Raw genomic sequence first — 6,879 nt, forward strand, 5'->3', positions numbered from 1 at the left:
CTATCTGTACTATCTGTATGTATGTATGTCACCATCTATCTATCTATCTATCTATCTATCTATCTATCTATCTATCTATCTATCTCTATCTATCTATCTATCTATTTAATTGTCTCTCTATCTGTATACACGTACGTCTGTTTGTCCCTATCTATCAATGTACCTGTTTGTCTGTCAATCTATATATCTCAGTGGTTTTCAAACATTTCTTTTGTTTGGCCTATGGACTCCCTCCGATTCTTATTTTACTTTACTAGACCCCCATGTTTGAAAAATCCTATTAAATTCCTATAAGTATTATTAGGAATTGTATTTAAAAAAATTGTTTAAGTATTTTGTGCATTGTGGAAGTAAAACCGATTTATTGTTCATAAACTTAAACAACAAATTTTTATTTGGACTCCCTACGATCATATGGAAACTAAAAAAAGAACCATTAATCTATCTATCTATCTATCTATCTATCTATCTATCTATCTATCTATCTATCTGTCTGTCTATATTTACAGCCATATCACGTTGAAAGCACCGGTTCTCGTCCCATCACCGAAGTAAGCAACGTCGATCCTAGTTAGTACTTAGATGGGTGACTGCTTGGGAAACCCAAGTGCTGTAAACGTTTTTAAATAGGCGCAGGAGTGGCTCTGTGGTAAGTAACTTGTCTGTGTTTGTCTCCCCAACATCGCTTGACAACCGCTGCTTGGTGTGTTTACGTCCCCGTAACATAGTGGTTCGGCAAAAGAGAAAGAATAAAATAAGCACTAGGCTTACAGAGAATAAGATTTGCTCGACTAAAGGCGGTGCTCCAGCATGGCCGCAGTCAAATTACTGAAACAAATAAAAGAATAAAAGAAATATATATTATATATATATATATATATATATATATATATATATATATATATATATTCGCCATGATAGATCGCTAGCCACTACACATTCTTTATTTTCTCTCCTTGTTTCTTTCTGTCTTCCTTTCTGTGGAAGAGCGTAGGCTCGAAACGTTAAAGACTCGTTCACTTCCCGAGCGCTAAACCAATATATCTATTTCTTGTCTACACCACCTGTTTTCGACTTTTGTTTTCTTTTTTTTTTTTTTTCTTGTAAATTCTAAGTGCCTGGAAAAAACATGTGTTACATGGAAAAATGCGAGCAAGAGAAATAATAATATTTTAAAAATTATTAATCTGGAAAAGTACAGGACAAGTTATTACACTTGGGAAAGTTCAGGACAAGTTATTACATCTGGTAGAGTACAGAACAATAAAATCTTTACTTAAAATATTGCAGCTAAGGATAAAATTTGAATATTAAAAATGATTTGATTTTAATTTACAAAGTAACATTATAATTTAAAAAGGTACCATAATTTTGCTAAAATATCGACACACTAGAATACTTAAAAAATGAGAGCCAGAAGTACCAATATAGCTAAAGTTTTATGCAACGTAGAATAGTATAAGTAGTAGGCAAATCCATTATGTAAAAAATAGGTATTGGGTCAAGATTAAAAACGTGAAGACTTGGCAATAACTTAGGCAATAACTCATGCAAATTTTCTGTGAATTTGTTGTTATAGGTAGATTTTACTGTAATATATGACTAATTTTTGTATAATTCTATTTATTGTACTAACTAATTATATACTACTATTATTTTTAATAATCTATTTTCAAATTTCTAATTATTAATTATGGAGATGTACTTGCATAGCAAGTGACCTCATCTGAGGAAGGTGTTTATAATCCATTTAAGAAGCACACAAAAACCGTTAGATTCACTTTAAAACATTTAACTTTAATTTACCAAAATATTTTCGTCGCTTTGAGACCGCGACCTGTTCACTGACAAAATTCGTGCTGCGTTAATGATTATTAATTAATGATTTTAAAAATGCATTATTATTTTGAAGTGCAAAAAATCTTTTGTCATTTTTAATTTTTCATAGAAGCAACAAGTAATAACAAATAGAAGTAATAAATCGTAATAAAATTTTTTGTTTTAATAAAAGTTAATATTTTCTAAATCTAAATATTTTATTTGAAATTTTATCCTTTGCTGTAATATTTTAAGTAAAAATTTTCTTGTTCTGTACTTTACTTGTCCTGAACTTTTCCAAGTGTAATAACTTGTCCTGTAATTTCCCAGGTTTATAATCTTAAGAATATTATTTCTCTCGCTCGCATTTTCCCATGTAATATATATATATATATACTAGCAGTATCGCCCGGCGTTGCTCGGGTTTGTAAGGGAAATAACTATATAAGCATTTTTAGAGAGTTACTTCCCTTATAGATGCCAATTCGGGCTTTCTTAGCCATTTCTGTTTTGGTGTCTTCAAGCCATGAAGTCGTTGTTCTAAAAGAACGCTGGTCTCCCTTGACAACGCTTTACAACACGTTGATTTCCTTACACTCTACCCTCCTTCCCCACAGCTTCACGGGGGGGAAGAAGGAGGAGAAGCAAACAGGTGCAGTGTGACCATGGAACGCCCAACTCCGCCGCCATCGACACACGAAAAATTATGCATTAAAATGGAATAAAAAATGATGTAAATTATTTTAAAAATCGTAACTCATCGTAGACGCGCGCTAATACTCAGACGGGCTCGATATGAATCACGACTATAAGATACCCGAATTTGGTTAAACTGCACCGCAAAATGTGGGAGTAGTTAGGAATCTAAATCAAAGGAGACAGACACTCACACAACTACAGTTTTATATATATATATATATATTCAATAGTTAACACAATAAAGTTCTTATAAGATAAGAATTTAGGGATATATTCCGTTGGATAATTCTGAATATATTACTTTAACCTATATAGGTTTCCTGGGGAATATAATATCAACATCAATAATAATTACTCTTTCTACAGGAAGCACGAGGTCTCAAGTTTGGGGGAAGGGTAATCCCTTCCCCCAAACTTGAGACCTCGATTACATTGACCATAGTGCGTAACTGGTACTTATTTAATCGACCCCGAAAGGATGAAAGGCAAAATCAACCTCGGCGTAATTTACAACAACAAGAGGCAGCAGCAGCAGCAACAACAACTAATAAAATAATAATGTTAATCGCTAATCCAAACATGAAAACACAAAGAGAAAACACAACAACGCGAGGAAATGGAACAAGTATAGTGTTATTGGACGGTCAGGAAAGGAAAGAAAGAAGGAGAATTTAATGTTTCGTGCGGAGCTCTTCGTCAGAAACATAGGAAAAGCAAAGATCCAAGGACGGGAAGACGGAGGAAAGAAATCGCCAACGATAGACACGCGGTCACATATTGAATATATATATATATATATATATATATATAAAACATTTAAATAATGAGGGAGATAAATTAAATATTAATTTAATTAATATCAATTTAAAACCAGTAGCCTAGCATACAAAAATCTGAAAAATCAGAGAATTACACACACACACACACACATATATATATGTATATATATATAGTATGTATGTATGTATTATGCACTGTATGTATAATATATATATATATAGTATATATATATTATATATATATATATATATATATATATATATATATATATATACATATATATATCCCAATAATATATATATATATATATATATTATATATATATATATATATATATATATAATAGATTTACATTGATTGACCACATATGGTTCAACTGCACCGATTAGTAACCCTTGCAATTGCAACCCTGCTTTAATACCGGTGCAGTTTCTTTTGGGTCCTCACTTAATATCCTTCAATAGGCTTCCACATAGTTTATGTCGAACAAATTTACTCACAAGTCATTAGTCGACTCGGGACAATTGCAGAAGGTGCCATGCAGTGAGACTGAACCCTAAACCCCGTGGTCACGGAGCGAGCCTTTTAACCACACGACCAAGTTTGAAAGTAGTGATCAGTAAATCCTTTTTGTAATAGCTCGTTTTCAATTTCTTCATATTTGTGTATCCTTCTCGAGCCACACCTGGCTCATAAAGCCCGGTTTCCCGGTTTCCTCGACGTATAGGTTCCCCACCTGGACGGGACGCCGAGGTGAGCTGCAAGATGCAGGAGGAAAGAGTGAGAGAAAGTTGTGGCGAAAGAATCAGCAGAAGTTCGCCATTACCTTCTGCCGGAGCCGCGTGGAGCTTAGGTGTTTTGCCCTTAAACACACACATAGCCCGGTCTGAGATTCGAACCCACGATCCCTCGACCGCGAGTCCTCTGCTCTATCCACTAGGCCATGTGCTTCCACTACATTTGTCTATGGCCTACGCATGCATTATATCATATCTTACATATGAAATTATACCCTATAATTTCACACTTATATTAGCAACATTCCAAGCTGTCACGCAGCGCATTACTTAGACTGTGACTTGGGTGCCCCTGCGTTGGGTAGGCGACGCATATGTTAGTCAAAGAAATTCATTTGAATCTGCCAGGAGTCACTCTCTGTGCTTCGTTCCCTGGTAGATTAACAAGCCGAAGGTCTCTGTCGTGAGTCCTCTGCCAGATCATCTTGGAACGTCCTCTGCGCCGTTGCAACTGAGGGTTCCACTTAAGGACTTAAATGGCCAGTCTGTACGTCTGGAGACTCGTAATATGCCCCAGCTAACTCAGTCGGCGCTTGAAGATAGTGATGGACCCTTGCAGATAGTGATGGACTCTTGCAGATAGTGATGGACTCTTGGCATTGGTCTACTCTTCTTCTGACTTCCTTGTTGCTGATAAAGTTGTTTCATGAATTAATAAATTAGTTAGTTAATGTGCAGTACGTGTGTCATTGTTCAGTCTTAATTCAAGATTTCTTGCCAATAGAGAAAGAGTCGGTTTCTAACTTAGATCCATGGCTCCTTCATTGGAATTTCAACATCAACAACAGAGTATTTTTGTATGTATGTATGTATGTATGTATGTATGTATGTATGTATGTATGTATGTATGTATGTATTATGTATGTGTATGTATGTATGTATGCATGCATGCATGTATGTATTATGTATGCATGCATGTATGTATGTATGTATGTATATATGTATGTATGTATGCATGTATGCATGTATGTGTGTATGTATGTATGTATGTATGCATGTATGCATGTATGTATGTATGTATGTATGTATGTATGCATGCATGCATGCATGTATGTATGTATGTATGTATGTATGTATGTATGTATGTATGTATGTATGTATGTATGTAATTGTTCAGTTTTATTTCAAGATTTCTTGCCAATAGAGAAAAAACCGGTTATATGCAATATGGGTTTTAGCCAACGATTGGAAGGTATAAGTAGAAAATAGATCTACATGGTTTGCTCAGCTGACCACTTGTATGTCATAAGACTACTCTATCAGATATGATATGGATTTACTCCATAACAATAAATGCAAAGAACACGCGCTCACACATACATGTACTAAATGAAGTAGCATCATGCATACCGATCCTCTTCCTGTGCGCCCTCACAAGAGTTTTCGAAAAGCTCATCCTTGATATCGTTAACCCACGCATTCCTCTTTGAATATCCCGAAATGGACTTGGAGTGCAACACGTAACTACTACACCACTCACGGACGTAATATATGATATATTCAACAACAACAAAACATCCTGCACTTACTACTCAGACTATTATCAGCATAAGTAAATTTTCAACGCAATTTCAACAATCTACTTATACTCTTTTACTCTTTTACTCTTTTACTTGTTTCAGTCATTTGACTTGCGGCCATGCTGGAGCACCGCCTTTAGTCGAGCAAATCGACCCCAGAACTTTGTAAGCCTTTGTAAGCCTAGTACTTATTCTATCGGTCTCTTTTGCCGAACCGCTAAGTTACGGAGACGTAAACACACCAACATCGGTTGTCAAGCGATGTTGTGGGGGACAAACACAGACACACAACTACACACACACACACACATACATATACATATACATATATACGACGGACTTCTTTTCAGTTTCCGTCAACCAAATCCGCTCACAAAGCTTTGGTCAGCCCGAGGATATAGTAGAAGACACTTGATCAAGGTGTCACGCAGTGGAAATGAACCCGGAACCATGTGTTTGGTAAGCGAGTTACTTACCACACAGCCACTCCTGCGCCTATGCAAAAAAAAAAAATGCCCAAGATATCTTTAAAAAACAACGCAAAACGCTGGCTCGATAAGTGTCCAGCCACCAAGCCTATCAATATGCGAAAACAGCAATACCAAGACTCGCATTTCCTTCAGTGAAGTACGGCAAGGATCTGTTTTGTCAGTCGTTTTATAATTTGTATCTTATTCGTTCTTTCCACACCTTCTCAACACATTGACGTTGCCTTAAGCTACGATAACGTCACACACAATCACGGGCACACAAAAACACACACGCGCACACATAAACACATACACGGACACACGTAACCACATGCGCACACATTATCACGCACGAACAAGCATTAATACACACGCGCACACACACACACACAAACACATACACACACAGCCTCTCGTTATTTCTCTGAGATAGCGGCACACTTTCTCCAATCCAGCATAAATCGACTAGAACTCTGGCTCAAAATTTACAGATCTAAAGCAGGTTTATCAAACTCGTTGCTTTTCATATCAGCAACACCGGAGCATATTAAATATAACCAATTATCACAGATAACATTCCAGCATCACTACCAACAGCAACAACAACACTAACACCACCATCGGATCTTTTCCTTTTGATGGACGGAATTTTCTAGTTAACTAAACAATTTGAAACTTCGTATACTGGTAGAATGTGTCAAAAGAAAACATTATTGTAAACAAAATTGAAAACAAATTGTAATTTCTAAGTAACTAGTTTAATTTAATTCTACGAATTTTAACCAATGAGATCCC

General features: G+C 35.8%; 1 pseudogene; it reads left to right on the top strand.

Moving 5' to 3' along the window:
* Positions 1 to 501: 501 nt before the first annotated feature.
* Positions 502 to 619, top strand: LOC115211279 (annotated as a pseudogene).
* Positions 620 to 6,879: the final 6,260 nt, after the last annotated feature.

Source organism: Octopus sinensis, linkage group LG4 (genome assembly GCF_006345805.1).
Source record: "Octopus sinensis linkage group LG4, ASM634580v1, whole genome shotgun sequence".
Classification (NCBI taxonomy): Eukaryota; Metazoa; Mollusca; class Cephalopoda; order Octopoda; family Octopodidae; genus Octopus; species Octopus sinensis.